This window comes from Triticum dicoccoides, chromosome 6A (assembly GCF_002162155.2).
Source record: "Triticum dicoccoides isolate Atlit2015 ecotype Zavitan chromosome 6A, WEW_v2.0, whole genome shotgun sequence".
Lineage (NCBI taxonomy): Eukaryota > Viridiplantae > Streptophyta > Magnoliopsida > Poales > Poaceae > Triticum > Triticum dicoccoides.
Window position 1 is genome coordinate 63,841,995 of NC_041390.1, and position 25,079 is coordinate 63,867,073.

Here is a 25,079-nt window from a genome sequence, read left to right on the forward strand (position 1 = left end):
TTGATTTTGTTTCAACTACATGCGTGAACACGCACCAAGTCAAGTCACTCAAATCATTCAGAGGAGGATACCACCCTATCATACCACATCATAACCATTTTAATAGCATGTGGGCACACAAGGTAAACCATTATAACTCATAGCTAATCAAGCATGGCACAAGAAACTATGATCTCTAGTTGTCATTGCAAACATGTTTATTCATAATAAGCTGAATCAGGAACGATGAACTAATCATATTTACAAAAACAAAAGTGGTCGAGTTCATACCAGCTTTTCTCATCTCAGTCAGTCCATCATATATCATCATAATTGCCTTTCACTTGCACGACCGAACGATGTGAATAATAATAATAGTGCACGTGCATTGGACTAAGCTGGAATCTGCAAGCATTCAATAAACAGGAGAAGACAAGGCAATATGGGCTCTTTCATCGGATCAACATTTATGCATATAAGAGCCACTTCAACAATTTAATCATGGTCTTCTCCTATCGACCCCCAAAGAAAAGAAAAGAAATAAAACTATTTACATGGGAGAGCTCCCAACAAGTAAAAGAAGAACATGAAATCTTTTTGGGTTTTCTTTTTAATTACTACTACAAGCATGGAAAGTAAACTAATTAAAGGCTGCGACTAATTTTTTTGGTTTTTCTTTTGGTTTATCAAACACACAAGAAGAAAGCATAAAAAGGAAAATTAAACTAGCATGGATGATACAATGAAAAAGTATGAGCACCGACATTTGGCAATGAGTGTGTGAACATAAATGTAATGTCGGTGAGAAATACGTACTCCCCCAAGCTTAGGCTTTTGTCCTAAGTTGGTCTATGGCCACGGTTGGCCCGGCGGATATCCATAACAGTAGCTGGGGTCGTACCGAGATGAAGAAGAGGAAGACTCCGATTGCTACTGGCTGACAATCATCTCCGGATCCCACTGATAATTAGACTTTCGTGAAGGATCGACTTGTGATTCCGGCTCTGGCTCCATGGCTGGTGTAGGGTTCCGGTAGGCGTGAATAGCCTTTAACGGAACAAGGTACTGGCCTGCAGATAAATCGAACAAATAAGGAGCAGGCAGGGTAATAGTCTCAAGATAATGTTTATTAAAGAACAATTGGTATTTAAGCTCTCCTTCCCTATTCTTAATAATAAAATCATGTGCCACCATACTTTTATAATCTAGATAAACACAAGGTAGCACTTTTTCTTCCTTCTCATAATGCCTAATAGGTATGTTAAAATGTGCAGCTAGGCGTGAAGCATAGATGCCTCCAAAGACGGGGCCCTTGGTATGGTTTAGACTTAACAGTTTAGCAATAATGCCACCCATTATAATAGAGTTATCACCATATAAACCATGGAGCAAAATAATAATATCAGGGATACTAAGGTTTCCACAGTTTCCGCGACCAATTAAACAACGACTAGAAAATAATGCAAAATAGCATAGAACAGGAAAATGTATGCTAGTGATTTGTGCATCGGAAACCTTCCTTGTTTCCCCTACAGTGATAGTATCAATAAACCCCTCCACATCATCGCGATGTGGTTCTTCTATCTTGCCCTCAAAAGGGACTAAACAAACCCGACAAAAATCATAAAGTGACATCTCCTTATGCTCATCATATAAATAAAACTCCACCGTAGGTGGTGAGCTCCTAGAATGGAAATGAAAGTTTTGCACAAAGATATTTGTGAGTAAGAGATACTGATCGCATTGGTCGTGGAGGAAAGCGGTGAGGCCTGCATTCTTAGCCAATTCATGAAAATCTTCATAAATCCCGGCTGCTCTCAAGAAATCATCGGAAGGACATTCACATGCCCGAACCTCCGCGATGCGAGGCAGCTTAGGCTTCAGTGCCTCTTTCTTTGAGCTTTGGCTCGATGAGCCCCTCAAAAGTCTCCTCATCATTTTTTGAAAAATTCTGAAATTTTTAGTAACTTCAGAATAAAAGTAAACCAAACTCAATAATATTGATAGCAACTACTCCTACAAGTGCCTAGAGCCTATATCATGCATGAAAACTACTTTTGACCATACAAATTTGACATGCAAGCTCAAGAACAGGGTCACCTAAGCAGCAAAAATTTGCAATGAATAAAGCACTAGAACAAAACTAATTGGACCAATGGAGGAGTCACATACCAAGGAACAATCTCCCCAAGCAGTTTTGCGAGAAGTGCTTTGAGCAAGGAGATCGAAAATGGCAGCAAGATGAGCTAGAACTCGTACTTGAGCTGGATATTCGTGTTTGTGGGAGGAAGAAGAAGTGTGTGGATGCAGGAATAAGTGGAGGAGGACCACTGTGGGCCCACGAGGCAAGGGGGCGCGCCTAGGGGGGTAGGGCGCGCCCTCCACCCTTGTGGGCAGGTGGTTGACCCCCCTGCTGTGTTCTCAGTGCCAAATATTCTGAAATATTCTGGAAAAAAAATCATATTTAAATTTCAGGGAATTTGGAGAACTTTTATTTGCGAGGTATTTTTATATTGCACGGACAATCAGATAACAAACAGAAAAATATTTGATTTTATTTTATTTAATATAAATAACAGAAAGTAAAAGTGGGGTACAGAAGGTTGTGCTCTCTAATTTCATCCATCTCATGATCATCAAAGGGAATCCACTAACAAGGTTGATCAATTCTTGTTAATGAACTCATTCCGAATAACATGGAATCAGAGAAATTTCGAATAACACTATGTTACCTCAACGGGGATATGCACATCCCAATTAATAAGAATATCATATTTCTTCTTGGCAGTAGGAAGATGAAATTCAAAACCTCCAAATATAATTGATGGAATTTTTCCAATAGAGTTGATACTATGAACTTGAGGTTGTTTCCTCGGAAAGTGTACCGTATGCTCATTGCCATTAACATGAAAAGTGACATTGCCTTTAGTGCAATCGATAACAGCCCTTGTAGTATTCAAAAAGGGTCTTCCAAGAATAATAGACATACTATCGTCCTCGGGAATATCGAGAATAACAAAGTCCGTTAAAATAGTAACGTTTGCAACTACAACAGGCACATCCTCACAAATACCGACAGGTATAGCAGTTGATTTATCAGCCATTTGCAAAGATATTTCAATAGGTGTCAACTTATTCAAATCAATTCTACGATATAAAGAGAGAGGCATAACACTAACACCGGCTCCAAGATCACATAAAGCAGTTTTAACATAGTTTCTTTTAATGGATAATGGTATAGTGGGTACTCCTGGATCTCCAGGTTTCTTTGGTATTCCACCCTTAAAAGTATAATTAGCAAGCATGGTGGAAATTTCAGCTTCCGTTATCTTTCTTTTATTTGTAATAATATCTTTCATATACTTAGCAAAAGGATTCATTTTGAGCATATCAGTTAACCGCATACGTAAAAAGATAGGTGTAATCATTTCAGCAAAGCGCTCAAAATCCTCATCATCCTTTTTCTTGGATGGTTTTGGAGGAAAAGGCATGGGTTTTAGCAAACTTTTCGTGATTCTGATTGAAGCTTTTCCACTCACTACCATGTGATGGATGGCTCATTACATTCTGATCTCTGTACTCCTGGTTCCTAGAATGCCATAGTACATCCTCTCTTGTTTCAGCATCATGAAACAACCTCTGCAATCTTGGTGTAATTGGAAAATGTCTTAGAACATTATGAGGAATCCTCTTCATAGCATCGCCATCTTTTCATCTTGATGATTTGCATTTTGGGCATTCACTTAAGTTGGCATAATCCTTCCAGAACAGAACACAATTATTCTTACAAACATGGATCATATCATATCCAATTCCAACTGCACGAAGGAAATTCTTCATTTTACTGTAGGTGTGTGGCAGCTCAGACGCATCTGGGAAAGCTTTGCGGAAAGCAGCCAACATCACATCGAATGATTTGTTGGTCATCCGCTCAGATATCTTCACCTGAAGAAAGGTGACCATAGCTGAGAATACTGACAGCTTATTTCCTAGGCTGCTAGCCATGTTGCATTGTTCCAACATGCTGGCCCACCGTTTTTCTTCTGCAGGTGAAAGTTCACGGAATGCACGAGCATTTCGTAGCATTGTTTCAATGTTGGTCAAACTCACTGGCTCCGCCACCACCTCCTCCTCCTCCTCTTCCATCTGAGCATCAGGCAGATCAAGATGGTGATCTGCTGCTTCCATGTAGTCAATAACATTGACGTTCACAGCTTCACCATGATGAACCCACCTAGTATATGTGACCGACATCCCATAAAAGTGTAGATGATTTTGCACAGTTGACTGGGGTCTTGTAACTGAATTCATACAATGATAACCCACAAGTATAGGGGATCGCAACAGTTTTTGAGGGTAGAGTATTCAACCCAAATTTATTGATTCGACACAAGGGGAGCCAAAGAATATTCTCAAGTATTAGCAGCTGAGTTGTCAATTCAACCACACCTAGAAACTTACTATCTGCAGCAAAGTGTTTAGTAGCAAAGTAATATGATAGTAGTGGTAATGGTGGCAAAAGGTAACAGTAGTAAAAGTAATGTTTTTGTTATTTTGTAGTGATGATAGCAATAGCAACGGGAAAGTAAATAAGCGAAGAACAATATATGGAAATTTTGTAAGGAATGGATCAGTGATGGAGAATTATGCGGAATGCGGTTCATCATGTAACAGTCATAACCTAGGGTGACATAGAACTAGCTCCAGTTCATTGATATAATGTAGGCATGTATTCCGAACATAGTCATACGTGCTTATGGAAAAGAACTTGCATGACATCTTTTGTCCTACCCTCCCGTGGCAGCGGGGTCCTTATGGAAACTAAGGGATATTAAGGACTCATTTTAATAGAGAACGGGAACAAAGCATTAACACATAGTGAATACATGAACTCCTCAAACTACGGTCATCACCGGTAAGTATCCCGATTATTGTCACTTCGGGTTAACGGATCATAACACATAATAGGTGACTATAGACTTGCAAGATAGGATCAAGAACACTCATATATTGATGAAAACATAATAGGTTTAGATCTGAAATCATGGGGCTCGGGCCCTAGTGACAAGCATTAAGCATAGCAAAGTCATAGCAACATCAATCTCAGAACATAGTGGATACTAGGGATCAAACCCTAACAAAACTAACTCGATTACATGATAGATCCCATCCAACCCATCATCGTCCAGCAAGCCTACGATGGAATTACTCATGCACGACAGTGAGCATCATGAAATTGGTGATGGAGGATGGTTGATGATGACGATGGCGATGGATTCCCCTCTCCGGAGCCCCGAATGGACTCCAGATTAGCCCTCCCGAGAGGTTTTAGGGCTTGGAGGCGGCTCCGTATCGTAAAATGTGATGACTTCTTCTCTTTGATTTTTTTTCTCCCCGAAACACAATATATGGAGTTGGAGTTGGAGTTGGAGTCAGAGAGGCACCAGGGGGCCCACGAGGTAGGGGGCGCACCCTAGGGGGCAGGCGCGCCCGCACCCTCGTGGACAGGTGGTGGGCCCCCTGGCCTTCATCTTTTGCAGGTATTTTTCATATTTTCCAAAAAGTTGCTCCGTGAAGTTTTAGGTCATTCCAAGAACGTTTGTTTCTGCACATGAATAACACCCTGGTAATTCTGCTGAAAACAGCGTCAGTCCGGGTTAGTTCCATTCACATCATGCAAGTTAGAGTCCAAAACAAAGGCAAAAGTGTTTGGAAAAGTAGATACGACGGAGACGTATCATACAACTGCTACACGGGCAGAGCACATCTGATTTCGGACCACCGTACTCAGATTTGATAAAGTTCATGAAGTTTTCAACCCCCTCGACATATGCTGTGGAGAATCTTCGAGCAGAAGTTATCCAAGTCATGTCCATCTGTTAGACATAAAAATTAGTTCTTCTACTAGATATTACAGGAAAAAAACATATATGCTTTTTTATGAAGTCCAAAAGAAAATACCTAGGTCGATGTCTAAAGCTATGTCAAGATATTTGGACGAGCATCTCTAAGTAACGAAATATATGTAAAGCTAATTCAGCAAACATATTTGAGTCCTAAATTATGGCAGGCTGTTTCAGCAGTCAATGAGGCCGAGCACACAACCATCGAACTATCGAAGGCCATCGCAGCAACAAAGATCGAGTATAAAACGATGTAGAGCTATTTCACCTAACAGATTGGCTACTAGACCATGGCAATATACGTCACAATAAATATATGGCAGGATATTTTAGCAACTAATCGGCCTTGGCATGCCATATCAGCTAAGAAGATTGAGTGCAGAACAGGGCAAGGAACCTTCTTAAGCAGAGCATATTGACTGTAAACTACTTCGGCAAACAATGAGATTAACAACGTCTATTAGCTAACATTCAGCGCTACACCGACATGCACGGGGCCTAAGTCTAGAATGTGCATACCGTGGAAGAAGCTGACCGCCGTGCGTCTCCACACGAATGTCGCCAGCGGTGGCGGCGTTGACCGCCGTGCGCCTCCACAAGCACATCGCCAGCGGTGGCGGCGCGGCTAGAGGACGACAGTCTACGAGAGCGTATTGTGGGAGCGAGAGGATCGCCGTGCATCCCCTCGACGAACCGCGGCGCCGACGTATCGGCGTGGCGGGGAGGGCGGCTTTGGCGGAGCGAATGGAGTGGAGGGGGACGGGGGTGAGGGGGTTTTGGGAATATTATTGGCTAGTTGACTGAAGGGCGGTTGAATCTAGGATTTGGGGGGAATTAGTGGGTGGGGGGAGGATTTTCGCATGGTGGGCGGGGGGACTTTGGCGCATGGTCGGTTTCTCCAAGTGCAGTCCCACGTGTCATTGAAGAGGCAAGCCGAAGCGCGTTTCGTTTGCGTAAACCGTGTGCAGGACTGAACATGTGTGGGGTGCAATGCGACCGCGACAGGGGTGCTGTGAGTGTACCGCCTTTTTTCCTTTTAAACTAGGTGCTTCTCCCCCTAAAAAAACTTGTTGCTTCGTGCAATCCATCGATACTACTACTAGTAATCCGGTAATCCTAACTAAAACGGCGCGGCCGGGTCTTTTCCCGCGCGATATGTTGGGAGGTTGGCTTAGTTGGGTTTTTAGGACGAGTAATGCTACACCTACGTAGTCCCAGTTACGTAATTAACATAATGTGAAACGTGTGAGCTGTTGATTGTAGATTTGGGGAAGGGGGGCCCACCACCATGAAAATCAGGGGAGGAGAGAGAGAGAGAGGCAATTTACGTTAACCCTTTCATAGGTTCCCATAGATGTAGAAAGATGTGAAATGCGTGAATGTGCTTTTGCAGACAAGGCCTTCCCTCGTTCAGCCTTTTCTCCCACAAGATCATGATCTTCCGTGCAACGCACGGGCATCTTGCTAGTACTCCTACAATATACTATATTATTGTGAAAGTTCATATACACCGGCCAAGATTAATGCAAACACGGTAGATTTTCATTACATTTCGAACTTTTATAGGACAGAAAAATAAAAGAAACCCGACCCTAAACCTATTCTACGGCGGCTACCGACGTCCTCCATCTACGATCTCCAAGTACGGGGGCAGGGTTCAAGACCCATGAAGTGAAGGTGCGGTCTCCGGCGAGGAAAAGTAGAACATGGCATACAGACCGGCTAGTTGGCACACCATGCCCTCCCGCCTCCCATGCCCTACTCATCCTCGGAGGAGTCCCCGACCTCGGTGCTGCCGGACGTTGGATGGAGGTAAGTAGGACACATCGCTGACGGTGCTCCCGTCGTCGGCCGCCAGCGTGGCCACCGCTTGTGCGGTGACTTGAGCGAGGGCGGTGACCTCGAGCTCCATCCCCGAAGACAAGCTCTCCCGCAGAGTGTTTGCGCTTGCGGTCATGGCGGATGTGGTGCCAGGTAGGAGGACGATGCGCTATGGTGTGGAGGTTAGCTGGGCGTTGCCGCTTTAAGTAGCACATTCCGGTGAGGCCAAGCGTCCTGGTGCGTCATTAAGTCGCCGGAGTTGGTTCCTCGGGCACTGAGCCTCTTAACAACGGCATACGGATGGACGACATGAATGCGGGCAGCTGGCACCGGCTGGGAACGCACCACATGACGGCACGAGGGACGAGGGTTTTTGATGTGCCAGGGTAGTCAGCTGCGGTCATGGCAACGTTGGAGATGCCCTTTGCTCACATGCGATCGACGCATGTCATTGAAAAAGCACGACGATCGTGTCTAGAGACAATGAGTGTGTCGCTCACCACGGTCGCCGTGTCCAGAGGCGATGCTGGAGCTGCGCCACGTTGTTGGCCCCCATGACCCACATGAATGGTTGCCGGTGGCGAGGAGGTCGTGGACCAGCTCCTCCATTGGACTAGTTTGTGCTACGTCGTCCCGACAGGTGTGCCCCACATGTCGGTTTCGCTGTTTCCCCGGCCATATTCGAGCGTCAGTGCTCCGGGTTGCGCATTAGGCCTTTCAGTATGTAGGCCAAGTGAGACAACTTATTGTTTATTTGAGCCGTTCAAGTATAATCATGTGGCGTTTGCTTATTTCTCATTCCTCTCCAACCCTCTTCTCCATTGATCATGTCGCCCTTCGGTCGAGTCCATCCTCCCGCATGCCTCATTTGAACATTCCGCTGAGTATCATTCGCATGTGGGCCTAGACCATGCTTGTATTTCCAATGTTTATTTGTAATTTGTCCAACATGCATACAAACAAACAGTTTGTTTGAAGTTTCACTTTGCCTCCACTACGTGTCGCTTCGCATCTTAGTTTTGACATCCCATTCGGTTCATGCCCCGACACATGTTGACGAGATCGATTGATGTTCATAGATCAATTGCGTGTCGTGCAAGGAGATAAAGATTTGGTCTCTTTCTATGATAGAAATGACCCGTGGGGGGGTCTGTGGGGATCAGAGGGAGTATATTGTATGTTCGAAATGAACGTATTGGACCCACCCTAGTCATCTTTCAATCGATCTCCAGACCCCGAGATGAAATCGAGAGAGAACGAGTGGGGGCATGTGTGATACCTAAGGCGGATTCAAAATTTTAAACCGATGATCATAACATCCGCAAATCATATATAAAGGGTATTCAATGTTCGTTTCATTTTTGAACATACAATATACTCCCTCCTATCCTTTCTAGTTTACATATAAGTTTTATGTGTAGTCAAAGTATCTCTACTTTGATAAAATAAAGTACCAACATTCAACAACGCTCAATCAATATTGTTAGATTCGTACGTACTCCTAGATTTGTACTCGAGATGGTTTCCAATTTGTTTTCAACCACGTGAATGTGCTTGTTCTCGCGCATGCTCTTCCTACTAGGATTTCGCCATGTATAGCCAGTCCAATAGTAACTTTTTTAAGCTCCCTGTCCAATAGTACTAGTGGAGTACTGACAACATCTGTACTAGAGTATGCAATGCTCATAGTTGTACTCCCTCCTTCCATTTATATAGGGCCTACGTTGAGGAGAGAGATGTGAATAAGTAAGGGGAGTGAGCTCTCATGCTAGAGCCTAGCTATATAAGCATTCCTAGTTAAATACATACAATAAATATGAAGAAAGAGATGGAGAGGAGATGGAAAAAAGTACTAATACAATAGCCAACCTTATAATTTTTTTTGCGGGAAATAGCCAACCTTATAGCCCACACTACTGTACGAGTGCATATAATAGATGATGGCTATAGATGACATGGCAGTTCCTTATAGCCATCGACTGGCTATATTATTAACCATGCTCTAATGCGTTTTTCAAAACCGCATTTGACTATTGACAAGATTAATAGTACATGAGATGTATAATGTGAAAATTATATCATTGGAAGCCCTTTCACATACGTATCCCTGCCTTACCCTCCCTTTCGGTCACTTACTGGCAGACCCCATGCTTGCTAGGCCCCGCATGTCAGTTACTCAATGGGTTCGGCCACGTCAGGGGATCCTCATCCGTAGTATACTCCCTCTGTTTTTATTTACTCCGCATAAAATGTCGCGGGAGGGGAAGGGGAAGGGACGTCGGTTTGCTCTCAACTGCGGTCCCACAAGTGAGCGAAAACGCAAGACGAAGCGCGTTCCATTCGGTGAGCGACGTGGAGGGTCCGGCGTGCCGGGCTGCAACGCGAGCGTGACAAGAGCGATGTACAGTCAAAACAGATTGATCGGTCGTCACCGGAACCACTATTCACACCAGAACCTTCTGTAGGATCGAAAGTATGTCTAGAGGGGGGGTGATTAGACTACTTGACCAAATAAAACTTAACCTTTTCCCAATTTTAGTTCTTGGCAGATTTTAGCTATTTTAGGACAAGTCAAGCAATCATCACACAATTCAAGCAAGCATGCAAAGAGTATATTCGCAGCTTAAAGTAAAGCATGCAACTTGCAAGAATGTAAAGGGAAGGGTTTGGAGAATTCAAACGCAATTGGAGACACGGATGTTTTTCCCGTGGTTCGGATAGGTGGTGCTATCCTACATCCACGTTGAAGGAGACTTCAACCCACAAAGGGTAACGGTTGCGAGAGTCCACGGAGGGCTCCACCCACAAAGGGTAACGGTTGCGCGAGTCCACACAAGGCTCCACCCACGAAGGGTCCACGAAGAAGCAACCACCCACAAAGGGTCCACGAAGAAGTAACCTTGTCTATCCCACCATGGCCATCGCCCACGCAGGACTTGCCTCACTAGCGGTAGATCTTCACGAAGTAGGCGATCTCCTTTCCCCTACAAACTCCTTGGTTCAACTCCACAATCTTGTCGGAGGCTCCCAAGTGACACCTAGCCAATCTAGGAGACACCACTCTCCAAGAAGTAACAAATGGTGTGTAGGTAATGAACTCCTTACTCTTGTGCTTCAAATGATAGTCTCCCCAACACTCAACTCTCTCTCATAGGATTTGGATTTTGTGGAAAGAAGATTTGAGTGGAAAGCAACTTGGAGAGGCTAGAGATCAAGATTCATATGGTAGGAATGGAATATCTTGGTCTCAACACATGAGTAGGTGGTTCTCTCTCAGAACATATGAGTTGGAATGGTGTATGTGTTCTGATGGCTCTCTCTTCGAATGAAGAGGAGGTGGAGGGGTATATATAGCCTCCACACAAAATCCAACCGTTACACACAGTTTTCCAATCTCGGTGGGACCGAATCAACAAACTGGGTCAGACCAAAAATGTAAACCTAGTGACCGTTAGAGATTTTCGGTGGGACTGACATGCAACTCAGTAGGACCGATATGGTTAGGGTTTGGGCATAACGTAATCTCGGTGAGACCGATTAGACAAACTCGGTGAGACCTAATTTGGTAATTAGCTAACCAGAGAGTTGGTCAGGCAAAGTCGGTGGGACCGATTTGCTCTTTCGGTGAGACCGAAAAGTTACAAAGGGGAAACACTGAATTTACATTGCAATCTCGGTGGGACTGATTCGCTCTTTCGGTGAGACCGAAAAGTTACGAAAGGGAAACAGAGAGTTTGCAATCCCATCTCGGTGAGACCGAGATCCCTATCGGTAGAACCGAATTGCTAGGGTTTGGCAGTGGCTTATGACAAGTGAAACTCGATGGCGCCGGATAGGAAGAATCGGTAGGACCAAGTTTCGCTTAGGGTTTAGGTCATATGTGGATATGGGAAAGTAGTTGAGGGTTTTGGAGCATATCACTAAGCACATGAAGCAAGAGGCTCATTAAGCAACACCTCATCCCTCCTTGATAGTATTGGCTTTTCCTAAAGACTCAATGTGATCTTGGATCACTAAAATATAAAATGAAGAGTCTTGAGCTTTTGAGCTTGAGCCAATCCTTTGTCCTTAGCATTTTGAGGGTTCATCTTTCACATCCATGCCATGCCAATCATTGAGCTTTCCTGAAATAATCATCTTGGAATAGCATTAGCTCAATGAGCTATATGTTGTTATGAATTACCAAAACCACCTAGGGATAGTTGCACTTTCAATCTCCCCCTTTTTGGTAATTGATGACAACATATAGATCAAAGCTTCGACAAATGATAATAAGCATCAAATATATCGTCGCTTTGAGAAGTATGTGATAAGTAAGAGCTCCCCCTAAATTTGTGCATGTTTAAAATTTGCTTTGGACTGCAAATGCACAAGGAGTTAGAGTCATGGGTTACTCTTCCATGTCACATACATCTTGGTGGAGCGCTTAAAATGATAAGAATGAAATACATGCACTCATCACCAAGAATAGTGAATGATCACATAAGATAGATAAGATAATAACATTAATCAAACATTAAGTGTAGCTTATGATCAAACACATGATCATCAATGTCTCACGAGCATAGTATCTCAATCACTCAAAAGCAAACAAGTTCGAAAAACCACCAAATAAAGCAAGAGAGAAAAGCAACACTCTCTCTCTCTCTCGAAGCCTATGATCTGTACATTTTTCTCCCCCTTTGGCAACAAGTTACCAAAAAGTTCCTAGAAAATGCATAGTGCTAGATCAACGCTCAGGCTTGATCTTCAGGTGGTGGTGGAGTCCGGATCACTCCAAGGACGAAGGCTTCTGTAGACGCTAAAGTAGATGCTGGAGTTGGAGCTAAGGCAGCTGCTCTTGTGTCAGGAACTGGCACTGCAAACGACCTCGGACCTCGTGGCACTCTGGCAAAGGCATCAGTGGTTGTCTTCCCTTTCCTCTCCTACATATCGTCTTGAAGCTGCTCCACTGCAGTCTGAATTTCTGTCACCTTGACATCCAAGTCATAGAACTTTTGTTCCATGATTCTCTCTAGGCTTGCCTGGTTTTGAGTTAGGGTGGCTAGTCCTTTCTCAATCCGCAGGGTGGATGCAATCAGGTAACCAAGCTGCTCTTGTTTGGTTTTCAAGAAATACTCAGATGCCTCCTCTTGAGTTGGCATCTTGGCAGCTTTCTCCTTCCTTGCCTTCTCCTTCTTTGCTTGTGCTTGGGCAGACGATGGCTCATTCTCAGTCATGACAACTTGATTGTCCTCAAAATCTGGACGGATGGGCAGGTGTTCCTTGTCCAATAAATATATGCCCGTGCCCATCTTAGAGTTGATGAGCTCCTGAATTTGAGGGGCATAACCACAGCTCCTCTTCTGATCTGCTGCAGTCCTCTTGATAGTCTCTACTATGAGGCTCATGACCTTGAATTTCTGTGGCACATCAAATACATGTAGCAAGTTGATTGCATGGCCTCTGGTCATCTTGTGATCTCCAGACTTGGGCAATAAGGTGTGCCTCAATATCCAATTGATGGTTGGCAGCCCTGACAGAAGGTAATGCACAGACCCAAATTTGAAAGTGTCAAGAGCTTCATTTGGAATTTCCTTGTTCATGTTGGACATTGAGTTATGATCCATTTTCTTCTTGGCATAGATATCCAAGTCATCTGCTTGCTCCTCTGGGGCATTGATCAACTTTGCCCATTCCTCAACAGTTGATTGGTACCTCATACCCTCAGACATCCATGTGATCCTCCCATCTGGATAAAAGTGTGCCGTGGAGTATAATTGCATGATGAGCTCCTCGTTCCACTTTGTGAGCTTCTGCCCAACAAAGTTAGCAACTCCACAAGCACTAAAGCTGCCATACACTCCAGGGTAGTGTTCCTCATTTTCCTTCATGTACTCCCAATCGACCCATCTCATGTCACAGACTACTGGCTTCTTGTCTAGCAGCACTGTCTCATAAAAATCTTGCTGCTCCTTGGTGTGAAACCTGTAATCCACAGCAGTCCTTCTCCTTGAAGCATACGGATCTGCTTCTCTCCACTTCCTCAGCCCTGAGTCTCTCCTGAGCTTCATATCCTCAGCCACAAGATGAGCATCGTTGTGGTCTGGGATCTTGGGCTTGAGCTTTCTCAGAATTTGCTCTTCATCCTCTTCTTCAGCAACAGTCTCAGGCACTGGGGCCTTGTTCTTCTCAGCTGCAGGAATGCTCCTTGTATTCCTCTTTGGTGCAGAATTGGGCTTGGAGGCAGCTTTGGGTGCTTCTTTGGGCTTAGATGCAGCAGCCCCTGTCCTGATAGCATCACCCATAAGCTTAGGTGCTTTAGGTGCTGGTGCAGCAACCTCTTCTTCCTCTTCCTCTTCCATAATGGGAGCCTTTCCAAGCACTCTGGCTACGGTCTTCTTGACCCTTTCCTTCCTCTTCTTGCCTTCTGCAGCAACTGGCTCTTTGGGTGCAGGCTTTTCAGTTGAAGCTCTAGCCTTTGACATAGGCTGCCTGCCTGCTGGCCTTTTGATCTTTAGACCTGGCTTTGTGCCTTGAGCTGGCTCAACTCTCTTTGAGGTGGCCTCTTCTTCTTCCACATAATCTTCATCTTCAGAATCAGAAGTTCTCTTCTTCCTTTGTCTAGTGGTAGCTTTTGGCAGATTGCTTGGGGTACTTCCGCTGCCATCATCTGAAGAGCTGGAGGGGCTAGTGCCCTCACTCATCTGCACTTGCTCTTCTGACATGTTTTGGCTATCACTCTGATCAGACATGCTGCAAACTCTGACTGCTGACCCTGTGAATAGTTTATAGATGAGGTAGAATGGATGAGCATCACAAAATGCAGAGATTTTTGCAAAAGAATGATCCAAAAACTTAGTTTTAGTTTCCCACTGAAATCATCTCGGATCTACCGATTTTCAAACTCGGTGATACCGAAGCAGTTGTGGAACCTAAAATAGTGAACTCGGTTGGACCGAGTCACAGTTCGGTGGCACCGAGACTGCTAGGGTTTCATAGAATTCCAAAATCGGTCACACCGATAAGTAATTCTCGGTCAGACCGAGTCTCACTTGTGCAATGGCATAAGCCAAATCGGTGGGACCGAGTTTTTCAACTCGGTGGGTCCGAGATGGTTTCGGTGGAAACCTAACCCTAAAATTTTCGAATCAAACCTAATCTACGAGCGTATTGACTGGATAGGAGTGTTTCAATCGTGGCAAGAATCATGATGATCACAATGTGCTAAGAATCGGATTGGGGAATAGCACAAAGATTGAGTCCATACCCTAGTTCGGCGGAGACTCGCTACGGCGGCAACGGTGGGGCAGAATTCCCGTTGACGGCGACGGAGACCAGCGACTGGAGGCGGCTGGCGGCGAGGAGACGATCCGGAGACCATGTTGGCAGAGCAGGCTATTGCGCGGGCGAAGGGGTTCGGAGAAATTTCCAAATTTTGCCCGTGACTATATATAGCCTGACCCTGTCGGTGTGACCGAGTGGAACAACTCGGTGGCACCGAGATTCATAACTGCAAGCAGTTACTGAAACTCGGTGTGACCGAAAGGTTCAAATCGGTTGCACCGAGATCGAAAACCTAGACCAACTTAGTGATCTCGGTAGGACCGAAAGTGGGGTATCGGTCAGACCGAAAATCATAAAGAGGTTTTGGAAGTTTAAGTCTATGACGAATCGGGGATTTCGAGCGCTCCTCACATAGAGTGGTTCGAATCTGACTTGATCAAACTTTGTGATGCAGCATGAATAGAGTTTGAGACGAGAAAAGCATAGATAGCTAGAGGAGGTTCTTAGGCATTCTTGTCCATCCACTTGGCAAAAGAAAATAAAACCAAACAATCAAAACAACAAGTGGATGTCCTCGAATGAGTAAAGTATGCAACCAGCATGCTCACACAATAAGATGGCAAATGAAACATGTGACAAGGCATGCACAACCAATTCTAGCATCTATCAAGCAATTTGCGATGACTAGGTCATCTATATATGAGTATATTGACTTAGGAGTCAAGTGAGAACACTTGATCATAGGTCATACTCGTCGTTTAAGCTCAAGTGGGGTTACCACTTTTACATAAAGCATTGTTGTGTTCACATCTTTAGAGTTGCTTTAGCTCAAGTCTTAGAGTAAAGCTCCCCCTAGATGTGATACCCCCCCTAAGAGGGATGAACTAACCTTGGGTTTTGTCGATGATGACTTCATGTAGATGTTGAAGATGTGGATGCTCAATGTTGATGTAGATCACTTGGAGCTATCCATTTGAGTGAATTTCACTTTCAATACCTACATGGGTTAGTCCCACAAGGAACAAACAAGGATATCCATAGACATAGAGTGATGCACACACAAGATGATGTCCATGAAAACTTTTAGGTTACCTTGTCCCTTGTCTTACCAACATGAGGGTTTGTGACTCCTTGAACTAGTGCAAGATGTGGAAGTTGATTGCACTTGTTCTTGCCAAAATGATAAGAGTGAAGTATGTTGGCGGAGTCACCCTCAAGAACTTTCTAGTTCTTCTTCTTTTGGATCCACACCATCTTGATGGGAATCCTTGAAGTTGTAGTCGTACTTGATGAAGTGGAACTTGAAGTAGTCTTGGGAATCCACTTGACTAAGGTCTTAGGAGCTTCTTCAAATGCGTCAATTTCCTCTTGAAGCTTGTCCTTGCCTTTTTGCTTGTAGTCTTGTGGTGGAAGATCATCTTGAGCTTGTGTCCCCTTGAAAGAAGTATCATACTTCTCTTGTTGAGGAACAAACTTTGTCTTGGGGTATTGATCTTCTTCCCACTCAACTCCATTGGCATTGAACTTTCGTTCAAAACCAACACCTTGATTCTTCCGGTGCATTCCTTGCTTGCGCACAATTTCCTCGAATTGCTTACTCCCGGCAAGGCTTTTGTACACTCCTTTCTCTATAATTCCCTTCAATAAGCTATTTTCTTGCTCAAGTGTAACTTGGCTAAGAGAATCATTAGTGGAATCAAGAGAACTACTAGAAGCAACAATATTGGATTTAGCATGATCATTGTTACTACTAGAGGAAGAATCTTTCTTGTTCTTGTTACTAGACTTGACTTGAGGCATGTAAGTGGATAAGAGTAAAAGCTTGGCAATGTGAGAAAAACTTTTCTTGCGGAGATCATCATTGATTGCTTTTAAGAACTCATGCTCTTGCTCAAGATTGGCTTTTCAAAGCGTAATTTCACATGAGCTCTTAAAAGTTCTCGATGATCTTCGAAGATAGTTTCATGGGCTAACTTAAGAGTGTTTAGTTCTTTAGTTAGGGCCTCAATCTTCTCCTTATCATTGTCATTCATTTTATCTTGATTAGCATTTTTAATTGACGTTTCATCATAGTATTCATCACTAGAGTTGTCAACAAGCAAATCATCAATTAACAAGTCATCTTCATCACTATTGAAATCAACATACTCGGGGTGTGTTACCTTAGGACCTTTGGCCATGAAGCACCTTCCAATTCCTTCATTTGGTGAGTCAAATATGTCATGGGAGTTGGTTGACACAAGTGCTAGACCGGCAACACCTTCATCTTGAGTATCTTCGGAGTCGGAGTGATAACTTCTCACGGAGTGCCTGTCGGAGTCGGAGCCGGATACCCATTCACCAACATGAGCTTGATGTCTTCGTCTTGTGTATCTCCTTGATGATTTTTCCTTTCTTTCCGAATCCTTGCTTCTCCGTGAGTATCTTCGTTCATAACGATCATCTCTACTCCTTCTCTCTCTTGGTGGTGATTCTTTGCTTCTTCTTTTTGGAGAATCTTCTCTTCTCTTGTAGGGAGCCGTACACTCATTGGAATAGTGTCCGGGTCTTCCACAACTATAGCAGTTTTGCTCTCGACTAGAAGATCTTTTGTCATTGTAGGACCTTGACTTGAAGCTTCTATCTTTGCTTCTACTCTTGTAGAACTTGTTGAAGTTCTTCACCATTAAGCTCAATTCTTCATTGAAGTCTTGTTTCTCACTTGATGATGTAGGGGCTTCACATGAGGCTTTATAGGCACCATTTGATTTGTTGTGAAGTTCCTCTTTATCCTTAAGTGACATCTCATGAGCAACAATTCTTCCAATCACCTCCGTTGGCTTGAGATCTTTGTAATTGGCATCATTTGGATCAATGTGCACATGGTATCATATTTTCCATCCAAGGCTCTTAGAATCTTCTTGATGATGAATCTATCGGTCATCTCTTAACTTCCTAAGCCGGCAATCTCATTTGTGATGAGAGCAAGCCTAGAGTACATTTCAGCGACACCTTCACCATCCTTCATCTTGAACTTGTCAAGTTGGCTTTGAAGCACATCCATCTTGGATTCCTTGACGGAGTCGGTACCTTCGTGCATATCAATCAAAGTGTCCCAAATTTCCTTCGCATTCTCAAGACAGCTGATTTTGTTGAATTCTTCGGGGCACAATCCGTTGAAGAGAATATCACAAGCTTGAGCATTGTATTGCAACATCTTCAACTCATCCGCGGTAGCTTCACGTTTTGGTTCTCTCACATCAAACAAGTCACCTTGCAAACCAACACACACAATAGCCCAAACGGCGGGGTTATGTCCAAGAATATGCATTTCCATTTTATGCTTCCAACTAGCAAAATTAGTACCATCAAAGTAGGGACCTCTATGGTGATAATTTCCCTCGCTAGACGCCATACTCTCCTAGGTTGTGAAACCAAGGCTATGACCACCAAAAGCTATGGAGATCAAAGCAAATGGAGACCAAAGCTCTGATACCACTTGTAGGATCGAAAGTATGTCTAGAGGGGGGGTGATTAGACTACTTGACCAAATAAAACTTAACCTTTTCCCAATTTTAGTTCTTGGCAGATTTTAGCTATTTTAGGACAAGTCAAGCAATCATCACACAATTCAAGCAAGCATGCAAAGAGTATATTGGCAGCGGAAAGTAAATCATGCGACTTGCAAGAATGTAAAGGGAGGGGTTTGGAGAATTCAAACGCAATTGGAGACACGGATGTTTTTCCCGTGGTTCGGATAGGTGGTGCTATCCTACATCCACGTTGATGGAGACTTCAACCCACAAAGGGTAACGGTTGCGCGAGTCCACACAGGGCTCCACCCACGAAGGGTCCACGAAGAAGCAACCACCCACAAAGGGTCCACGAAGAAGCAACCTTGTCTATCCCACCATGGCCATCGCCCACACAGGACTTGCCTCACTAGCAGTAGATCTTCACGAAGTAGGCGATCTCCTTGCCCTTACAAACTCCTTGGTTCAACTCTAAAATCTTGTCGGAGGCTCGCAAGTGACACCTAGCCAATCTAGGAGACACCACTCTCCAAGAAGTAACAAATGGTGTGTAGGTAATGAACTCCTTGCTCTTGTGCTTCAAATGATAGTCTACCAACACTCAACTCTCTCTCATAGGATTTGGATTTTGTGGAAAGAAGATTTGAGTGGAAAGCAACTTGGAGAGGCTAGAGATCAAGATTCATATGGTAGGAATGGAATATCTTGGTCTCAACACATGAGTAGGTGGTTCTCTCTCAGAACATATGAGTTGGAATGGTGTATGTGTTCTGATGGCTCTCTCTTCGAATGAAGAGGAGGTGGAGGGGTATATATAGCCTCCACACAAAATCCAACCGTTACAAACAGTTTTCCAATCTCGGTGGGACCGAATCAACAAACTCGGTCGGACCAAAAATGTAAACCTAGTGACCATTAGAGATTTTCGGTGGGACTGACATGCAACTCGGTAGGACCGATATGGTTAGGGTTTGGGCATAACGTAATCTCGGTGAGACCGATTACACAAACTCGGTGAGACCAAATTTGGTAATTAGCTAACCAGAGAGTTGGTCAGGCAAACTCGGTGGGACCGATTTGCTCTTTCGGTGAGACCGAAAAGTTACAAAGGGGAAACACTGAATTTACATTGCAATCTCGGTGGGACTGATTCGCTCTTTCGGTGAGACCAAAAAGTTACGAAAGGGAAACAGAGAGTTTGCAATCCATCTCGGTGAGACCGAGATCCCTATCGGTAGAACCGAATTGCTAGGGTTTGGCAGTGGCTTATGACAAGTGAAACTGGGTGGCGCCGGATAGGAAGAATCGGTAGGACCTAGTTTGGCTTAGGGTTTAGGTCATATGTGGATATGGGAAAGTAGTTGAGGGTTTTGGAGCATATCACTAAGCACATGAAGCAAGAGGCTCATTAGGCAACACCTCATCCCTCCTTGATAGTATTGGCTTTTCCTAAAGACTCAATGTGATCTTGGATCACTAAAATATAAAATGAAGAGTCTTGAGCTTTTGAGCTTGAGCCAATCCTTTGTCCTTAGCATTTTGAGGGTTCCACTTTCACATCCATGCCATGCAAATCATTGAGCTTTCCTGAAATAATCATCTTGGAATAGCATTAGCTCAATGAACTATATGTTGTTATGAATTACCAAAACCACCAGGGATAGTTGCACTTTCACCTTCGCTGCTCGGCCTACGCCAGCCACAACCCTAAAACCACACCTAATTTCCAGCCCCTTCCCCCACCTTTCGATCCCCTAGCCCGTATCAAGCGTCCCCTAGTTCACCGAAAAGCCATGGTGCGCCGGAAGATCACGTACTACAAGATGCTAACGCCAGAGCAACGCGCAGAAATCGCGGCGGCGGTCGGCGCCAGAGACATCCGTTCCCAAGCTCGCTTTATGGCAGGCCAATCCTCGAGTTCTCTGGAGCCATGCTACGAGGAGGAGGAAGCCGATCCAATGTCCACGACGGAGGTCGCGGCGCAGAAGGCCCCCCGATGGGTATGAGACAATGGACGTCAACTTTGTGCTGGCGTCCGAGTCCCCCATGGTGCAGGCAGACCAGCGGTTCAACCTAGCGATACTAAAGGAGGACCGGGAGGCAGTGACTCAACTCGACACGGAGCGCGCACATGCCGCTGTCATCGAGGCTCTTCCGCAGGAAGAACCGGATGTCGTGGATGTGAACCGGGCAGCGGAGGCTCAACTTGAGGCGGAGCGCGCGGATGCCGCTGCCATCGAGGCCCTCCTGCAGGCGGAACCGGACATCCTGGACTTGAACCGGGCGGCAGAGGCTCAACTCGACGCGGAGTGTGCGGATGGCGCTCTCATCGAGGCCCTCCTGCAGGTGGAACCGGACGTCCTGGACTTGAACCGGGCGGCGAAGGCTCGACTCTACGCGGAGCGCGCGGATGCCGCTGCCATCGAGGCCCTCCTGCAGAAGGAACCGGACGTCCTCGACTTGAACCGCGCGGTGCTCTCATCCATGCAGAGCGCCCACAAGCTCCACGTGAACGAGTAGCTGGAGGCCCAGGACAACCACAATGCGGAGACACACGCGGCAGCTATGGCTGGTTCGCGCTGGCAGCCAAAGATGACGAGGTCGTCTCGTTCCGCTAGCAGTGATACTTTTTCTTTATGCTGTTGTTTTTATGGATCTTTTGCTGTATAAACACATATATTGTTATGCAAGTCGCCTGACTTGGGTCAGTCTACCATTTCAGGTGGTTGGATGAATATCCTACGTCTCCTAACCCTTCTTCCTCACCTCTTCTTCTTCCCCAACAGACCACCGCACGGGCCGTACGGATACTCCCCAACATGCGGTTGCATAAACATACTCTATGAACGAAAATTATGTGTCAGCGGTAGGATTGCTGAGTTTGGTTTGTTCACATGCGACAGCACGTGTCCGTGAGGGTGTGTTCGCTTGGTTGGGTTTGCGGCGTGCAGGAGCGACTGTGCATGTGATGGTGCGGTGCAACCGCGTCGTGCAGGAGCGACCGTGTGAGGGTGCGGTGCGACCGCGTCGTGCAGGAGCGACCATGTGAGGGTGCGGTGCGACCGCGACAGCCGTGCGCAAGTGTACCACCTTTTCATTTTGAAAACTTTAGGGAAGCTTGGCAAAAATGTGTGGCGAAGTATGGCAATGCATGGCCTAGAGCCAAACAGGATAAGTACGTAGTACTACGTACTAGGAGTACTAGTTTTAAAAAAGAAAGGCGGGGTTTTCCTTCGCGGGATTAATCGATACAAATCCTCGTTTCACATGTCAATTAATGCGTATTTTTTTCTCCAAAGCCCAAAGAGCTAACCATCTCACTCCTCATCGCTTGATTAATGCAGCACCATGCAAACCAACCTTCTCACTTCTGCATGCATGCAGGGGATATTAATGTCCTTGGTTGCTAGTAAGAGGAAAACCCCATCAATTTTGCCTCGATTAGTGTTAGTGCCCTTTTGCAAATTGTAATTTTGATATACTGGCCTTCTATACAAAAAATGGAGGTAGTAACTATATTTGACTTCCTTCCCCATTGCGGTGACGTCGACGATATCTCGAACGTTGTGGTTTGGCGAAGTGCATTCGATGGAGAACACCATTGAGGGAGACCACGGTAAGTCATTCGCAAGTGCCGCCTGCAAGCCGAGACAACCGCCTTATTTGCATCCAGGAAGTCCATTGAACCAAAGGACGCGTAAATGTACTAGTACTACTCGTACACAATAGCGTTGTCCGTCCAGCTTAGTGCGGTGAGATGGTTTCTCGAAGAAGACAATGGAGAAGCGGAGTCAGCGAAGAGTGAAATGATGGTTGCTTCATCCGTTCTTTGTGATTTGTGATAGAAGGGACATGGGAGTAGACTCTGTCCTCTATACTGTACATGCATCCAAGCACGGGAGAAAGAGGAGATATGTTGCATATTTCTATTCCTTCAATCAATCAATCAGAGAGCTTCATTTCCATCCTTTTGGCTTTGACAACACTGTCCACAATGGTTCCCATGATGCCAAAAGCTATTTTCACATTTGGCTACACATTGTGGATGCCCTTAACCATACCACTTGGTTTTGCTCCTGTGTGCTATCTATACAAATCTCAGTTATATTAATCAAAAAAATTATAGAATCAAGATTAGTAAAAAGGAGGTGATTTTGACGTGCGGAAGGCGGGGGAGGTTTCTTGTTTTTAGAGGACGTTGTCCTGGCGGTTTGCTAGCATGCGGTCCCACGTGTCAGTGCTTTACCAAGCCAATCCGCTTCCCACATGAGGCAGAACAACGGCAGAAGCAACACATGGTTAAGTTGAAGAAGATGAGGGAGAAGCGGATTCAGGAACGAGTGAAATGATGGTTGCTTCGTCCCTCGAACTTCTTTTTTTAGCACTATTACTTCAGCCCTCCAACTTAACTGCGGGAAAAGTGCAGCTTTGTGATTTGACGCCTCATTGCTCATTACAACGCCGGCGCCATGACTGGGTGCTTCACCCCGGCTGCTCTGCACTGTATTCTAGTATGGCACGTGGACCCGGTAGCTTTATGCCCCACATGTCGGTGAAAGGGACTAGAAGATTTATGAAAGCGAGTGCTCCACTCTTACGATGGAGGAGTACATGACACGACGGCCCAATGAACTGTCACTTGTACTATATATAGTACTATAGTTTTGCTGTTTCGCACGATCCATCGATACAAACCCGATTAAACAAGAAAGGGCGGGATTTTTCCTGCGCGGTATATGATACTGGCCATACATTTTGAAGGCAATTTTAATGTATGCAAACTGAATAATGAAGTAACAATATGATATCTAGTAAAACTAAAAACACATACTATGATTTATTGTGTTAGAGTGTAGTAGTAGTGTTGTATTGCATAGTTGTTAGATGTAACATGCGAGAACGTGTAGAGATGTAGTTTTGGAGGGCCTACAGAGAGAAAAGCGTAATACGTTCACCGAACTTCAGAATAAGCTGATTACGGTCACTATATACGTTTTGCGGTGATTATACGGTCACTTGCTCACGGTTCAGCATCGGATTGCACTTTGTTGACCGGCCAAATAGTCTGTGTGGCACCATGTTGACTAGATAAATTGACCATGTTCCTTATGGGTCCCACCTGTCAGTTCGCATTGGGAAAAGGTCAATAAACACAAATTTACGCAGGTGCGACAAGACTCCACCCCGTGCGCGGGAATCACCAAGTTGTGTATGTGTCTGTCAGGGCCTTATGTGTGCGCATGCACGTGTAGGTTGAGCACTTGAGCTTGAGAGTGTGTGTTGGTCGTGTGGTGTACTGGTGTGTGCATGCATGCATGCGTGTGTGCGTGTGAGTGTTGCGTGCGTGCATGGCTGCGTGTGTACGTGTGAGTGTTGCGTGCGTGCATGGGTGCATGTGTTCGTGTGAGTGTTGCATGTATGCAGTTCATGTGCATGCGTGCGTGTGTGTATAATCACCACACCAGCTCCTGTGTGTTAAAACAAACGGCTCAGCATACCAATACAAGGCTAGATTGTTCGCCGTGCCCACGGTCATGACTTCGAACCACCATCCAATATTTTTTTGTCGTTTGTTTTCATTCTTACTAGCAAGATGCCCGTGCGTTGCATGTAACATCAAGATGCATTTGTTTCACTAGTTTATCTTGTGAGAGAAAAGGATGAACGAGGGAAGGCCTTATTTGCAAATGTGGAGAGGGGTGTGGGTACCTTTTTGCAAACTTGTCATAGTTTCTTTCCTATCCGCCAGATATAAATCAGACGGCCTATATTGCAGGATGGCAGGCACACCATTGCTACCTCTTGAGCACTGCGTTGGTTTTCCCTTGAAGAGGAAAGGGTGATGCAGCAGAGCAGCGTAATTATTTCCCTCAGTTTTTGAGAACCAAGGTATCGATCCAGTAGGAGGCCACGCACGAGTCCCTCGCACCTACACAAACAAATAAACTCCTTGCAACCAACGCGATAAAGGGGTTGTCAATCCCTTCACGGTCACTCACAAAAGTGAGATATGATAAGATAATATTTTTGGTATTTTTATGATAAAGAGAAATAAAGATGCAAGTAAAATAAATGGCAAAGGAAATAACTAAGTATTGGAAGATTAATATGATGGAAAATAGACCCGGCGGCCATAGGTTTCACTAGTGGCTTCTCTTGAGAGCATAAGTATTGCGGTGGGTGAACAAATTACTGTTTAGCAATTGATAGAATTGAGCATAGTTATGAGAATATCTAGGTATGATCATGTATATAGGCATCATGTCCGAGACAAGTAGACCGACTCCTGCCTGCATCTACTACTATTACTCCACACATCGACCGCTATCTAGCATGCATCTAGAGTATTAAGTTCAAGAGAAGAGAGTAACGCTTTAAGCAAGATGACATGATGTAGAGGGATAAACTCATGCAATATGATATAAACCCCATCTTGTTATCCTCGATGGCAACAATACAATACGTGCCTTGCTACCCCTACTGTCACTGGGAAAGGACACCGTAAGATTGAACCCAAAGCTAAGCACTTCTCCCATTGCAAGAAAGATCAATCTAGTAGGCCAAACCAAACTGATAATTCGGAGAGACTTGCCAAGAT